The sequence below is a fragment of the Vanessa atalanta genome, chromosome 2 (genome assembly GCF_905147765.1).
Source record: "Vanessa atalanta chromosome 2, ilVanAtal1.2, whole genome shotgun sequence".
NCBI lineage: Eukaryota > Metazoa > Arthropoda > Insecta > Lepidoptera > Nymphalidae > Vanessa > Vanessa atalanta.
In genome coordinates this window covers 8,908,602-8,926,509 of record NC_061872.1, presented here as the reverse complement: position 1 = coordinate 8,926,509, position 17,908 = coordinate 8,908,602, and the positions used below count along the sequence as shown (strand labels likewise).

Genomic DNA, 17,908 nt, shown 5'->3' with positions numbered 1-17,908 from the left:
GTCGAGGCCGTTGCGCTTTCGACAGCGGACGTAGGCCCTCCGCGCCCGGCAGCAAGTCGCCCGAAGGTCGGCGATTTCGGGTGACCACCAATAGACGTGCCGACGCGGAACCCTGCACCGGGTCCGAGGCATGGCCGCATCGCAGACTTCCTTGAGCGAACTGCGCATGCGGCCCGCCAGCTCCTCTGCGTTAGCGCCCTCCGTCCTCCCTGCGGAACCCCACCGCTGCACGATCGCGGCCTCCTTGACCAGTTCTCGATCGACCTGGCCGAGAGACCACCTCGGCAGCGTGGTCGGCACCCTCTGGGGTTCCGCCGGCCTGCGAGAGGTGGAGATCTCAAATCGGATGTAGCGGTGATCCGATAGAGTCTCCACCTCCTCCTCCACTCTCCAATCGACCACTCTGCGTGCTACGACAGGGGTGGCGAACGAAACGTCCACCACGGAACCCCCCTGTTGGCGCACGCAGGTGTGAACCTGCCCCTTGTTGAGAAGGGACAGGTCGGAGAGCAGTGCCCACACCTGGACGGCCCTTCCTCGCGGATTTGTGGCAGGGTTGCCCCAGGCACGCGACTTTGCGTTTAGGTCACCAAGAACCACTGTCGGTTTAGGCGACTGCCTGGCCACCGCAGATCTGACGAAGCCGAGATAGATCTCGAACTCAGCCAGGCTGCGGTTCGGGGAGAAGTACGTTCCAACGACCACGTACTCCCCCCACCCCACCACTACGTAACCCGAGCCCCTTTCAACGAGTGAGATAGAGGGACCCGTTCCGCTTTTCGCGAGGACCGCCACGGTACCATCCGAGTCCCCTACCCAATGAGGTAGGGGCGGGACATAATAGGGCTCGCAGGCCACCGCCAGATCGATCCCCCACTCCGCCATGGACTGCAGTAGTAGGTCCTGAGCCCCGGCGCAATGGTTGATATTAGCCTGAAGGAAGCTGAATTGTGCGCTCATGTTGACATTGCAGCTTCCTCCTCTGCTGGGCGCTGTCCGACGTTGGTGGTGGACTGGGTGCCTAAGGCCACCTTACCTTTCGTGTTTGGGGGATTACATTCCTTTGATGTGATGTGATGTTGATCCCCATCATGTGTCCGGAAGGCTTGCCAGCGTCTGTGCACACCGCACAGCACAGCTTCCCGGTGCATTCAGCCGATTTGTGACCATCAGCGCCGCACCGGAAGCAAAGGCTCCCTCGATCCGCACTAAATGGGCATAGCATCCTGGTATGGCCAAGGCCCATGCATTTGTAGCAACGCAGAGGGCGCTGCTCCAGCACGTAAACCCTGGCCGAGCTCCACCCAACCAAGAGCCGACCGGCGTCAGATAGTTTCTTCGCCGCAACTATTGGGCATGTCACGCGGACCATACCCATGTAACTGTGCGCACGTGCAATTTCTCCACACCTTATCACTTCAGTGGGACAGTTACCCTCGCGAGCGACTGCCGCGATGATCTTATCTTTGGTGACGGAGTCGTCTAGCCCCGTCAACTTTATGTCCACTTTCCGTATGGGATGGACGACGTTGGCCACCCCATCCAACACTGTGCGGAGTTTGTCGGCTAGTTTTTCTACTTGGCTCGACTGTGCTCTCGGCAGCTCCAGCACTCTGGCCCCCGTCGCCGAGCGTCGGACTTTTAACCCGCCATTGATCCCGAGTTCCTGCAATTTTATGCCTTGCTCAGCGCGTTCTAAGACCTGGGCATATGTGACACCTTTCTGCTCCGCTTCCGGCTGCAGCGTAACCACCACTGCAGCTGTACGAGGAGCAGTCAGCTTTGGCTTAACCGCTTGAGGTGCCTTAAACACCGTGGTCTTTGTTCCAGCTGGACCAACTGGAGGGGAAGCCTGTTTCCCCTTCTTTCCTTTTTTAACCACAGTGGACCAGGACATCTCCTGGGCCATCTGTGGCGGAATCATCTCCGGCGCGATCGGGACGCTTGAAGGGCCAGCGATGGGTGCCGGTGGAGCAGCTGGTGGCACCCGCATAGTTGCGGACTTCGGCGGTGGAGCCGAATGAACTGCCTGCGCGTGGGTCACAGTAATTTGCTGCGCTGATTCCCGCCTCTTATCTGCAGCTAATGCAGGGCGCTGTATTTTTGCAGGAGGGAGGCGCTCCTCTAATTCGGCAAATCGGGCGTTGAGCATTACGCCTATCGATGACATAATGGAGGCCTTTAAATTATCCACCGTGAGAGCATCTTGTGCGGAGCTGGTGGACGCCTCATTTACCACAGCGACCTTGGTCCGCATCTCCGCGAACTCGCGGCGGTGAGCCTTCACCTCAGCCTTAAGGCTGTCCACCTCTTTGCGCAGGCGTCCATTATCAGCGCGGAGCTTTCGAGTTTCCTCGGCTTCTGTCCGAGACGCTAAGGCATCTACAATGGCCTGTAGTGCAGCCGCCGACTCCCGCAGTTTTTTGCAAAATCCTCCTTTTAGGTTGGAGGACTTTTGTGCCACCTCTAAAATGAGGGCTGCGCTTCGGCCCGCCTGTGCACGAAGTTCCTCCGCGCCCATTTTCGTAGGATCCTCGGCGTGGACATCCGAGGAGGAAGATTCCTCGGAGTCCAAAACAGTCTGAGGAGGTTCCTTTCGAAACGCTCGACTACGAAGCGATCGTTCGAAGGCCTCCTCTCTAGCCTCATTGGTCTTAGCCTTCAGCTCAGCCTTAGCCCGAGCGAGGCCACTGCCACGACCTTTGGCAGTTTTGCCGCGAATAGCAGGCTTGCTTTTCGCAGCCATTCTCGTCTCCGTCTCCGTGTCAGAATCGGAGTTAAAAATAGTGAGGCCCCCATATGGCCGTTTTCGGCGAACTAGGGCGTCGGACGATAACTCCGTGTCGACTTCCATCGCCGAGAACAAACAATACAAAAAAAAAAAAAAAAAAGACAACCAACAATAAAATATATATATAAATATCTGAAACAATAAATAAGGTCTAAAAAGACCTATTCAAAACAACAAAAACCAATCCTTAAACAAAACAAGTGTCCATATACAAAGCAAAAAGTCCAGATGTTACGCGTCAGAGATAACGAAAACCGGTTTACAAGCCAGGTGTCGTTTTAATTCATCAAATCGTAAATTTTTATCGCAATATTCAACACAAGGTGGTTTATAAGCTCAAAGAAATGGTAGGATTTAAACGACTTCGAAATCTTATCCCACATGTAGCTTTGAGTGTGTGTGTGCCTAAAATGTAAATACATATGTATATGCAATTTGTATGTATATGTTTCCCTGATCTTCATAACTATATGTATAAGTATATTAATGTTACTTAGTGTGCTTGAATGACATTCGATCGAGCTAATTGGTCGAAAGTTGAGATTCAAAGGGTGAAATTTTGAACTTAGAATTTGACAAAGTACGAAAATATTAATGATAATATACTAATTGAAAGAAACCATCGAAAAGAAATATAATCTTCTTATACACTTATTTAAGCTATGTTATAAGACATTTAAATTTTGACTTATATTAGATATATTCGTGTAATACAATTGTTAATAAAATGTCGTTGTTAAATAACTGTTATTTTATATATTGTACCTGTGGAGCGCAAAATTAATTATGGCTGTCTAAAATCAAACATTTATTTGTTTCTCTTATACTAATACTATTGTAGTCTACATTAAATAGCAATTCTTACTACTCAAGAAAAGCACACTGTCCTCGAAACTGAAAGAGACGCATCATTTGAGTGATTGAGCCAATTTTAGATGAGCCGCACGGAAGGGACGACGACTAGAATAGCACGATGATACTAATTATCGCCCCCGTCATCCGTCAGGAGGGATCTAGATAAATTCCATGGCGATTTATTTGAAAAATTACATCATTAACGCCTATAACGCTTGTTATTCGAGTATTGCCTTTTGATTGGTGAGGAAATAAATATGAACATTTGATTTTGGAACAAATTACGCATTAAACGTTGAGATTTAAAAACAACACAGACAATTTATTACGAATAACTTATTAATAAATTATTTGATTTCAGAATGTTTTTTTTTTTTTAAGTCTATTATTGTAACGAATTAACAGTCTCTCTTCAGACAGCCATAATTAAAGGGAGAGAATAATTTACGGCTACTTGTATAAACAATGAAAATAAACCCGACCGGATATAAACATCTACTGTCCCTAAAATCTATGTAAGCTTGAAGTATTCAAAGCTATTATTCAGCCTTAATTACTGTCGGTTCGCTTTAATTGAAATGTTTTATCTTAATATTGTACTTCAACGTTTATCATACTTGTTTAAAGAAATTATTTCTTTAAGAATTTATTCGTTATCTTGACTCAATAAAATTTTCAAATAGTGAATATTATTAATAGCGTTTGCTTAATTGATAAAATGCTACATTATTCTTGCATGTAATATTGCATGCAAATAATATTTATACCATATCAGTTTCTATATATAAAAAAAAATCTGGTATGACATAAAAATGTCATCTTATACTATTACTTGTCCCGTTTCTATAATACGAAATTGCACCCTTGCGAGGCCGGGTTGGGCTGTTTGTTAGTATTATAAAACAGGATAAAATATATATCGATAATTTCTTATAAATTGTATCTGTAATTAATTAAACGAAATCATTTATCAGAACACAGCTACTTACGACGTTATTTAAAATAAGAATCTCTGATAATTTGTTTGAATATTAAATGAATGATCTGCAATAATAAAATACTGTGTTTTATATTGCTTTGATCGTTTCGGGAAGTGTGTAATCCCTAATATCGTGCTTAGGACAAATAAATGGTAGTCACATGTGTTTTTTGAGGTAGCCTGTTGAATTTCACTAAAAATAGAAAAACCGCCGCCGTTATTGCGCCCTAGAATAATAATAAATTTATTTTATAAACTAACTTTACAGTATACAAGGTTTATTAAAGTCCTTTAAGAACTAAGTACGACTCCGCTGTTCTATATTTAAATTTCATTTATTTAACTAATTATTATGAAATAACAAAATATGTACTAGTGTCAATAAGTGAGATATATTTTACAAATACAAACAGATAAATAGGATAACTAGGCAGAAGCACACAGATTTTTAATTTACTAAGGAATATAGGTGTGTTTGTGTGTGTTTGTGTATGTGTGTGTGTATATTTGAGTTAAAGAGAGAAAAAAAGTGTAGATGATGAAAGTGCTTGTGTATAAGCTATGATATTCCTCGTGAATATTCACCAATACAAACTGGAGCAAAGTGGTGGTGAAGTATTTAATACGCTCAGCCTTTTCCTATCTTAAGGGGGACATTCTCTACCTGATTAATCACTTTAATTTCATTTTACCTCAAATATTTTTAAAAACGTAATCGTATATAAAAATCACGTTTGTTGTATGGTAGCCTTAAATATTTATTTTATTCTGTTTTTTAGTAACATCATCCTTCATTTCATATTATATTTGAAAATTTGAACTGTTTATCTCGGTTTATGAGATACAGCCTGATGACAGACGGACAGACGGACGGACGGGCAGCGGAGTTTAGGATCCGTTTTACCCTTTGAGTACGGAACCCCAAAAAATATTCATAGCATATGAATATTTTAAGCTATAAATTCAAGCTTTATTTTTAGAAGAAAACGAATATATACTGAATCGTGAAAATCGGCGAATGAAATACAATCTTTACTATCTAGCAACCAGCAGACACCGGAAGTGCGGCTTCATATATCAATCGTTAAGTCTATTCCTATTCCTTCTCCGGAATCACACGTGGAAATCATGACATCTGTCATCGTAATAAAACTATTACGTTTGTATCTGAGACTATTTATATCTCTAGATATAATGTCACACTACACAAGAACTAAAACAAACGAACCAATTTTAATATCGTAGTGTGAGTGAGAGCTACGCTTGACACATTCGCGAATCTTCATTCTACTTTACTAGTGTGCATGTATTCACTGACCAAGAGTTTACCATTAGTTTTCTCGACACGGCATATAAAAATCTAAGGCTTGTACATATTGATGAGCCTCTGCCAATATCCAAAATGTCGAACTGCTATTGAAAATTTGGCAGCAAAACCCAATATTTTTTTGGTGGGCCGATCGATGAATTCGGAACTTCAGAGTTTATTCTGGATTCATAGTTATTTTGCTATAAATAAAGTTTGAAGGAAATTAATATATTTTATACAGTATTTTTTTATGATATAGGTAGGCGGACGAGCAAATATGGCACCTGATGTTAAGTGGTCACCACCGCCCATAGACAATGGCGCTGTAAGAAATATTAACCATTTCTCACGCCGCCAATGCGCCACAAACCTTGGGAACTAAGATGTTATGTCCCTTGTGCCTGTAGTTACACTGGCTCACTCACCTTTCAAACCGGAACACAACAATTTTAGGTACTGCTGTTTAGCGATAGAATATCTGATGAGTGGGTGGTACCTACCCAGACGGGCTAGCACAAAGCCCTACCACCAAGTAACGATAATTAAGAATGCAACGACTATAATTAAAGTGAATCCGTTTGAAAACAGCGACGCATTATGACTTAACTATATTGTATAAATTATTTTCGGTATCGATGTTTGAGGAAGGATTCGATTTTCTCAGCCGCATTTGTATATCATGTATAGGAAGAACATTAACAACAAAATCGTGACCACCATGCGTGTGGCTGTCCTGTACACATCTCACCACCTTCCTTTCAGACATTCCTATTCTGTGCCATTCGTAGGCAAGCCTGGGCACTGGATTCTGTAGACGCCTTTCTATCCACCAGGACGGCGCTCTTCCTTCGCCTCTGGTGTACAATAACGATGTAAAATAAACGAACCCAGGAATCTTGAGGCTTAATTATTTATATTACAGACAATTTCACTTAAATACTCTCGATTTCATAAAAAATATCATTGTCGTTATTTTGAAGTCGTTTTGGTAATTATTATTGAAAAAACCTTACAAATATTTATATTTTTTATTGGATATCCTTTGCAGCTGCATTTTTTTTTAATTGTCTGTAACATAACATACATAAACAGCCTGTAACATACATACACATCCCACTGGTGGGCTAAGGCCTCCTATCCCTTTGAGGAGAAGGTTTGGAGCATATTCCACCACGCTGCTCCAAAGTGGGTTGGTGGAATACACGGGTTTCCTCACGATGTTTTCCTTCACCGCTGAGTACGAGATGAATTATAAACACAAATTAAGCACATGGAAATTCAGTGGTGCTTGCTTTTGAACCAGCAATCATCGATTAAGATGCACGCGTTCTTACCTCTAGGCCATCTCGGCTCAGACCGCAGCGCCACCTACAATTCAATGTAAACCATACAGGAACCGACACAAATACACACGATTATATAATCGAAATCGGTTCAATTACGCACACATGTACATTATCTATATATATATAAAGATCAACACTTACCGCCACTACCACTACAGAGTCTATAGGCACATTATATGTCAAGCTCGGACGCTTAACTACTATACATATATTATATACATACATACAAGTAAGCTTAATCGGAAATTCAAATCCTACTATGCTGGTCTTGTGATTGCAAATGTAATATGATATTTTTAAAAGAACACCTTTTTTTTGAGTGATATGACATAGCGAGCATTTCCAAATATTAATAAAGTATGAGATCGTCCCCTATCACAAATACGCAAAGCAAACCCAATACATTATTAACTAGCACCCTATATCAAACGCCTTTTCCTCTCACCTTTGACATTGATTTATTTTACTGAGCAATGAAATATTTATTTCAGACGTAATGTTTATATTTCATGATATTTTGCAGTGAAACGTCTTCGGGCACAATTCGACTAAAACTCAACTATTCTCTACGTAGAGTATTTAAGTGAAAATTTAGATTTTACAAACCTTAGTTTTTACAAGAATAGACATAACTACGCGTAAACGTCTTGTAGCTAACAGTAGGCGTAGGATTTAGATAATGTTTCAACTATTCATCATCAAAATATACTTTATTCAAGTAATATTTGGCTTTTACAAGCACTTTTGAATCTTCATTTTACAAAACTATTATATATTAAGTGAGGCTACCACCGGTTTGGAATGTAGATTCTATAAAGAAGAACCGGAAGGATCTCAGTAGTTACCCTTTTCCAAAATGTCAGATATATTAATGTTACTACTAAGCATTTAAGGTGATGTCAAAAGAAACAACAAGATTACACAGAATTAAAATATATTACTATAGTTTCACTTAAAAACATCTGAGATCATATTCTTACATGATTTAGGTAATTTTATCGATACTATTCGCTTGGTGGTAAGGTTTTGTGCTAGCCCGATATTCTACCGGCAAACACTAATAGTTAGTGTTGTTGTATTTCATCAGTGAAACAACAGACAAAAAGGATATAACACCTTAGTTTCCAAGGTTCGTGGGCGATGTAAGGAATTGTTATAACTTCTTACAGTGACTATGGGCGATATTGGCTTACCTATGTCTATCTATATAAAACACTATTATATGAATCTAAAATGTTTGTCTGATTGACTGCACTAACTTTAGTATCAACGAACACTCGTGTGTTGGTAGATTTTTTTGTGTCAGAAAGCCCATTTATTGAGAACGCTTACAGACACCAACGCTACTAAGTATGCGCGATTTAACGCCGATGAGACCGCACGGAGCAACTAGTGAACTATAAATAAAATGAAAAAATATTTTATAAAACAGTTTCATATACACGATTCATTTTATTTTAAATATTCATTCATTTTAAATACGATATATATATTGAAAAGACGTCAAAACATATTCAGGTTGAGGTTTATATAGAGGGGACTCTTTAATAACAAAATGAATGCACCCTCGCTCAATCGCGTAATAGGCTCTTAGGGTCCAAGATTTAGCCGGAAGACAGCTTGATAAAACCATAGAGTATAAAATGAGTGAAATGGTAAATTTGTCAATATATTTTTATGGATTTGGAACTTTTTATAAACTTTAAACTCAACGTGCTGAAGTCCTCTGATGTATCTCTGTGTACGTATATATAATTATTATGTATATTTTTATCTAAGAAAGTAACAGTCTGTTAACGTTCAATACTGATACTTATTCCACCACGCTGCTTCATAATAGTGGTGTGGCAGAATACCATCCATCAAATTCACTTCTGGCAGAATTTCATCCTATACATACACACACAAAATAAATTCTTTCGAAGTTATCTTTAACCCCAAGAACATGAATAATAAACACAGTCAATTTAAGTACAAAATCAAAAAAAAAACAACATATCCTTTATTCAAGTAAATAAATAAAAGCACTTTTGAATCGTCATCCTACAGCGTCGAATAAAATTTACAGCTACCAAAAGTTACCACAGTTAAATGTAAGTACATATAATTGCCCGAACATAAACCAACGAACATCAATTAAGATTGACGTGCACTGACCACTGGACCATCACGGCTTTCCACATATTAACTCATGATACCTTGTATACAAGTTGACTTAAGAAGGTGACATATAAGTTGACTTTAAATATTTATAATAGGATTACAGTATTGGCAGATTCAACTTCCCATAATTATTATTTATTCCTTCATGGTCGTTTAAGAGAACGCGAAACAGGTAAGTTTATTGTTTTAAAAATTTTATTTTTACTTTTTATAAACAAGTTTTAATATTTATTGAATTAAATTGACGTCATCTACATATGTGCTATAATTAACGATATGACTTCGATAAACTATTCACAAAACCTGTAATTATGACACAAATTATTGTATTAATCGCTTATCCATTATTTGCGGTAAAATTTCGAACTCGATTTCATTGTTTTATTACTTTGGCCGTATTTCGTAAGCCACAAATTGCTAAATATATTTTGGCATGGCAACCTTGATAAATAATAATTTATAAATGTTTTTGCATTTTAACATTTATGTATGTTTTTTAATATACTTATCAAAAAAATATTTTTAAAGGAATAAATAAATAAAAAAAGGTTTTTGTTTTTTTAATGAACAAATGACTTAAAAAATTAACTTAAATTTGAACACCTATTCTTTTGACATCACTTTGAATTATTTATTTAAAAACAGCTGGAATTAAAGACACTCGATTTACAAATATTGTTTTCTAAAATGAAAGGCCATTAGGTATTATTAAATGTTTCTTAGAGATTATAACACAACTGTATTATTTTCACCATTAATCTACATTTCCAGTAAAAATAAAGTAGTCATTAGGACTACTACTAGACTTTATCGAGTACAATCGTGCTTACTTATTATCCTTATATATACTAAAATAATTTTACGTCAGATCGTACACCAGGTCTTTTTTAAACTCAAATATTATAGATTTTCAGACAGAATTTTATTTTCCGTTTTACCGGTAACAAGTCTAGCGATGATTAAATTATGTTCGGGGTTCGTGGACGGTGTAGCAAAACTCGGTTAAAGCAAATGCTCTCGGCGCTCTGGATGATTTCTCTTTTAACCCTCAAAATTATATTTTAGTCGTTCATTTCAAGATTACCACTCAACTCAACTAACTTATAATAGTTGCAATATCGTCTTTAATAGCCAATTATAGTGAAATCAAATCAAATCAAAATGTACTTTATTCAAGTAGGCTTTTACAAGCAATTTCGAATCGTCGTTTAACAAACTATTTTAAGTAAAGCTACCACCGGTTCGGAATGTAGATTCTACCGAGATGAACCAGCTAGAAACTCAGTAGTTACTCTTTTTCAATATCTAAAAATACAGTCATGCTAATTAAACACAAATAATATATGTACATATGTTATTTCTCCTGCCGGAAAGTCAACCAGCATTAACTCCACTATATAAATACATTTCGCATATACATATTTTATCTATAAATCTTCTGTATATGTGTGTGTATCTGAACGCCTTAACGGTTGAAAGGATTTTGATGAATTTGTGTGTTTTTGTGTCCTTGGTTCTTAGTCCTTGGTCCTTGGATGGTTTACATTAGAGCCGATGGGTGGCGCTGCGTACTGGTAGAATGTTCTTTTATATAACTTGAGTCGAGACACCTATTCTATTCATTGTTTTATATTCAATATTGCAAACTTTAATTATAGTTTGAATAACTTACGTATCCAGTAAAATAATGTTTTTTTTACCCGAGATAACTTTACTTGATTATATAAACACCACCAATTACACCTATACAATAAAAGTTATAAAATCAAGAGTAAGTTTAAAGTTTGCTTCAAAGTATTTAATACCCTTGTCTCAATCAGTAACAAGGCCGTAAATAGTAATCGAGTTACGGGTTCGGTGCGTGAGTGGCGTAGCAAATTAACCACGCAGCATGAGTTTCTGATTAGAAGCTTTAACGTCACGGGTGTAATACTCGTAATCTTCATACAAATATGCATTGATTGCTCATTTATTTGTTATATAGTAAAACTGCTTTTGGCGCGAGTAATTCCTTAGTCGAAACGAAGTGCAACACTTGAATATGTAACGTTTCTTGTTTATTTAGCAAAGGCTGACAAGCAGTTGGGTCACCAGACATAATGGATACTAAAATAATTGCTAATTACTCTTTACTGCTGAAGATTTTTGTTTTGGTTTCTCGGTGAGTATGTGACTCTTTTTCAAAAGTGGCAAAATGAAATCTTCCTATCCAGTCTATAACTGTCTATCGAAATATAACCTATTCCTTTATTTATAGTATTTTATTAAGTACTAGTTCTCGCCCGCGACTTCGTTCGCGTTTTATATTTTTATATTTTTTCGTTGGGTTGGTTGATGACAACCAACTGATATAAATGTGAAAGTAACTCTGTCTGTCTGTCTGTCGCTCTTTCACTACCAAACCAATAACCCGAATTCGATGAAATTTGGTATGAAGCAAACTTGAACTCCAAGGAAGGACATAGGTTATTTTTTTTGCCTAACACATGAGTGTTACAGACAGAGTTACTTTCACATTTATAATATTAGTATAGAAGTATAGATTATACCTGTTGTGCCTGTAATTAAAGTCTGTCACTCACCATTCAAAATTATATCAATACAAAATGTACTGTGGTCCAGGAAGAAGATTAAAGATATATTCCTTGTGGCGGTAGTTAAACTGCCTCACACATCCTGACCGGATTGCTGATATACACCTATACTATTGATGTATTTGTTAAAACAGCCTTTTCACTTTCACCCATTTAAGAGCAATTTATTCATATGAAAAATGTGTGGCATTCGAATTCGTTCGATTTTCTTAAAGTGCAATATAGTTTAAATGAGTCAGATAATGTAGGTATGAACAAATGCTGTACTGTTACAATGAATTGTGACGACAGACTTACAAAATGATAACTTAAATTAATTATAAGAAACTACTTCCATATAGTGCACCTACTGTGATATCAATGGCGTTCATAGACAATCTTGATGATGTGACAATGACGTAGGTACATGAAAACAGCGAGTGTATATTTTTGTCTGCAAATAGAAATTATTTTCTTTATAAAAAAAATCCATTATCGATTCTAGATAATGAAGTTTTTTTTTATATATTAATTATATAGAATTTAGTTATTTTATTTAATATTACATACGAAATTAAATTAATTATAAAATTATTATATTTTTGCTAGCGTTAGAAAACCTAAATTTAGGTTTGTAATAAACGCTAACAAAATCTATCTACAGAACATTAAAATTAATTAACATTTTTAATACTTTTAAATAAATAATACATTCATAATTTTATTAATTTTTATCTTAATATTTTTTTGTAATTAATACTTTTTAAATCAGTTATAACTAACTTAGAGAGTTTAAGTTGGTCAGACTTAGTTATTATTTTAACTAATGCAACTTGACATTTAACTGCTGTATTAATCGTAATATTATTCCGAGCTTCGAAAAAAACGCATAAAATGTGTTTCAGTAATAAAGTTTTAGTTCATACTGGAGTAAGAATTATTCGTTTTAATTCCCTCGTCTCAATCAGTAACAAGTCTGCAGCCAGTAATTGGGTTACACTCCCCGCGCGTGAGCGGCGTAACAACAGCGCTGGGTATCTAACTTTTACTAACCCCCTGTTTTACTAAAATACTGGTAATAATTACATTAAATTATACGCTTTTCAACGAATTTTTTATTTAAATATTATATTATAATATGCAAATAATGACTCACTTCACGTATAAGGTGATAGCAGACACTATATTCTTAACATACTGAAATATTGAAATTAATACCTGGCATCGACATATTACATTGCGCTTTTAGAAAAAAAACCTCATAAATCACGTCAATCTATCAACAATCAACTAATCAACAATCAAAAATATAACTTACACTTTAACTAGTTATAGACAAACTTTATTAATATTAGTAAAAATTATTGTTGTATACATTTTTAATTCATATACATAAAATATATATATAAGTAAATATTACGAATTCAATGTTTTTCTTATTTAATGTAAAATATGTATATTGTTAACGTACATTTTTAAATAAATAAATAAACAAATTGTTATTAGGTAGCGTTCGTGTTATTCGAATTGCCGGTGCGTCTCTGCGCCTCCCGCGACACGAACCTTACTTGACTAATTTGAGCAGCAAGCAGTTCAATCGACTCGAAGAAAACCAAAGGAGAATGGCAAAAATACGAAATGTAATAATTATTTAATAAATGCGACAATAATTTTAACGCAATATCTTAAATAAAGAGCTTTATATATAAGTATGTTCTCTTTCATTTATCTATCAGTATCTCATTTATCTATCAGTATCTCATTTATTTATCAGTATCTTTTACTTCATTGTCTCCGTTAATTGGAGTTGTACTGTATTACCTCACTGAAAAAATAGAATATATTAAATAATACACTAAACCAAGATACATAAACCTTATACCAGAACATGCAGTGTCTTTCGGAGAGGTTTAAGTATATCATAAATTACAGGGAACGTCTGCCGACGGTTTTGCTTATATGTATATAAATAATATATGATAAATATTATCGAACTTTCCTGGAACAGAAATTGTACTTGTATATTTTGTAAATAATAAATTGTAATAATTAATTATTAAAGCATTGTAAAAGCAATATCGAAAGCTAGGGAGCACGTTAAGACATCGTTTTCTTACTTCAAAGTGGCATTAATTCAATAAATTTGTCCTAAAACCTCGTTTTCCATCGGTCGTGTAGCCGATTCCCCTAAATGTAAAGAGCTCTCGAAAGGTTCTCCTTGGACTCAAGATCTTTGAAGGGATTGTTTAACAGCATTAATATTAAACCTGCTTCATATATCAACAGCTATGTTATATACAGTTTAACAATATAATCAGTAATGTGTTATGTAGTTTATATGAACGTACCGTATCGAATTTAGACATATTTTCAAACAATAGTTAGTTTATGCGTTTAGGTTTTGCAAAATAATATTTGAACAATAGTAAAGGATTATACGGTAAGGATAACTCGTTCACTGGCATTATTTACTTGACTTGTTGCTGATTATCTTAAGTTTTTAATTACAGTAAAAAGAGTCCCGATTCTTGTAAGTATGTTAATAGTTTAATATACAGAGAGGCATAACTTAAGCCGAAGATTTATGTTTGTGAAAAATGCAAATATCATTATCTCAACCCGTAAACACGGTGACTGAGATATATTAAATACTTCTTACAATTTTCGCTTTGGGTTGCCTTGATAGTTCGATTTTAATATTAAATTTATTTCATGCAGGCGCTACGTGCATTTTGCTCTTAAACGCTCCCGTATGAACTTCAAATGTTCATTCAAACACTGTAACATTTGTATCTCACGTGGAAATGAAACATTTCATCACTCACTTCTGAGTGAAAGCCTTTACGCGTTAGTACGAGGGTCCTTAAGAGGTCCTCCTAAGCTCGGCGTGTCGAGTGTTTGCTCCCGGCGCTTACACTACTTGTGGAACGGATTCGTTTTAAATGTCAATAAGTTTAAATTTCATTTATATTGAGATAGTTACATTTATTTATTAATAAAATGATAAATTCTATATTTCTTGATATTGTTTCGATGCATCCGATTCATGACGACGTGTTGGAACCGTCTTCTTCTACTTTTATATGTGTAAATCGAATATTTTACGTTATTGTAACGATTTAGATAATTTGGGGCTGTTCATAGAAGGTAACATTTAAAGATTCAGATTATAGTTTTTTTTTAAAAGAAGTGAGATATGATCATCCAACCAATCGCTTTCTACGTGTCGAGTGGCGCCAATGCTCCCTATTTTCTGCCTTCCGCTTTGATCTAGGTCCTGCCAACTTTTTCAGGTCATTGGTCCACACCTTCTACGCAACCCAGGAATTCAGTATTGAGAGCAGCCCTAACCATGCCCTGATGAAAGGTCTGCCGCATACATGCGGAGCACCGCACGAATGGATTGGGATACGTCAAAACGATCTCATAGCCGATCTGATCCGAGGTGTCTTTAGTCTATAAGAATCTCAAACAACGCGTATTAAGAAAATGAAAACTCAATGTTCCGATTTTAATCTGCGATCTTCATTCAGTTAAAATATTTAATTAGTTAATTATTATCTTAGTCTATATCTTATGTATAGTTAGTTATTATCAACAATCTGTAGAATCTTGGAATTACCTTAATAGTTTTAAATATCACATAAAATCAAGCAAAATTATTTTATGTTATGTTTAAAAAAATATTACTCATTTATTTATACACAAATATTATTTATAAAAAGTAAGTTAATATTACGTAATATTACTAAATTAGCAGCCTGTAAATTTCCGACTGCTGGGCTAAGGCCTCCTCTCCCTTTGAGGAGAAGGTTTGGAGCATATTCCATCACGCTGCTCCATCATGCGGGTTGGTGGAATACACATGTGGCAGAATTTCGTTGAAATTAGACACATGCAGGTTTCCTCACGATGTTTTCCTTCACCGCCGAGCACGAGATGAATTATAAACACAAATTAAGCACATGCAAATTCAGTGATGCCTGCCTAGGTTTGAACCCGAAATCATCGGTTAAGATGCACGCGTTCTAACCACTAGGTCATATTACTAACTTTAAGCTATTTTATCAAAGCTATATGACACGTTATAAGATATTTTGAGTGGATGTTGAACTTTATTGCATTTTCCCGAGAACCACGTATAAATCACGTATTCGTTGCGCGAATCCTCAGTAATCAGACAGTAGATTCTCATCGTCTTGCAGCGAATGTAATTTGCGTGGCGATCGCACGTCACATAATAAATATTTCAGTATGTCAGTTCATTCAGATACACTAACTCTGATAGCTTAACAATAAAGCGGTACGAACATTACTGTGGGATGGAAGACAATACAAGAATCTTCCCTTCCTTTTATTACATGTCACATGTTATCGGTTAAGTATTTATCGATATTCCTTGCGTAATATTTTATTATGTCGGGAATTCCTCGAAAATAACACAATTAAAACATGAAGGTGGAACATTTAATAATAATAATCTATATTTGATATATAAATAGAAAAATTAATGTAATGTTACTATTTTAAAATTAAAAATAAACACAAATTATTTTCTTTAAAGTTTCTTTTGATTTAGATATAGCCGTGAAATGACAAAATGAAAAAGAGCAGGGTCGATTTTTATTTTTGATTATTATTATATATGTATTATTGTTTGCAGCCATAGAGAGGTTGTTTTATCTTTAGTTTTTTTTTTAAATATACATGTGTGAGAACGTTATAAAATATCTGACCTATTTGCCAGGGTTTGATCCCACAGCCTTCGGTGTAAAATCACATTGTTCTAGCCATTATATTATTTTAGCTTATGAAAAATCACATTACGTAAAAAAATGTCGTATAACATATAAATTATTCACCAGTTAGTATTACAAAACCTTCCAAATATATTTTTATTAAAAAACATAACTTTTTGTTATTTTTAATTCATTTCTCATTTCCAGACAATCTATTACGTATATGGCTAACGTAGTCCATTGATATAGCTGTCTAATGACTATAGAACCATTCAATAGTGAGTCTTCCTCGTTAAGTACCATAATAAATTATATCGTAACAAAGAAACGATTTGATACAACTGAAAGTCACCATTCAACAAAACAATGTCAAATAATAGTAATTTTTATAACTTATTACTAATTAACATTTATTCCAGCAGGGGAAGAAAACACTTTATTAAATACCATAAAAACAGCATGAATTCGTCATATTGTAAAGTCAAATGGAACGAAAAAATATTTTCAGTTAAACAGTAATTGCTTGCATAAACGCAAATGCGATCATTAAAAAGTGAGTGAAGTACGCGCCTTCAGTTCGTTATTTGCGTTAAATGGACCCATTTGGAAATTAACTGCACGATTGCTCCCAAATAATGGACCGGTGTAGAGTGATATATGAAACTATGAGTCGGGAAGCTCAGCAAACGAAGGGGAATTTGTAAAGGATCTTATAACGCATTGTGAGCACATTATTGCTTAACGCCATCTAGCGTCGAGTAGCAGAACTACAGACAAATTTATTTCAAAAATATAAATTTTACTAGATGGCGCTATTATAATATATTTTGCTTTAGTTTGCCCTTGCCCTATATGCTTCGGTAAATATATTAATTATTGTATTAGATAATTATTAAAAAAACATAAACATATAATTGATAGTGAAAATATTAAAATCATCATTTCATAAAATAAAATGTTCTTTATCCACTTGCACCTAGATGGCGTTACTGATCATGTGTTATATATAGATGTCGCTACTAGTTCGCGTATTATGCGTGATTTTTTATCGCTATTTATAGCTAGAATTCGTTAAAATATGACTGGTATAATCGTATTACCAAAGACACCTTATTAATTTGTAGACTCAATTATTAAGTTATTATTAAAAAGT

The 17,908-nt window shown here is 36.0% G+C and overlaps 1 protein-coding gene across 2 annotated transcripts in view; it reads right to left on the bottom strand.

The window, feature by feature from the left end:
• Nucleotides 1-17,908, bottom strand: part of LOC125075009 (protein sickie) — a 213,036-nt gene that overhangs the window by 193,724 nt on the left and 1,404 nt on the right. The gene's annotated exons all lie outside the window — the stretch shown is intronic.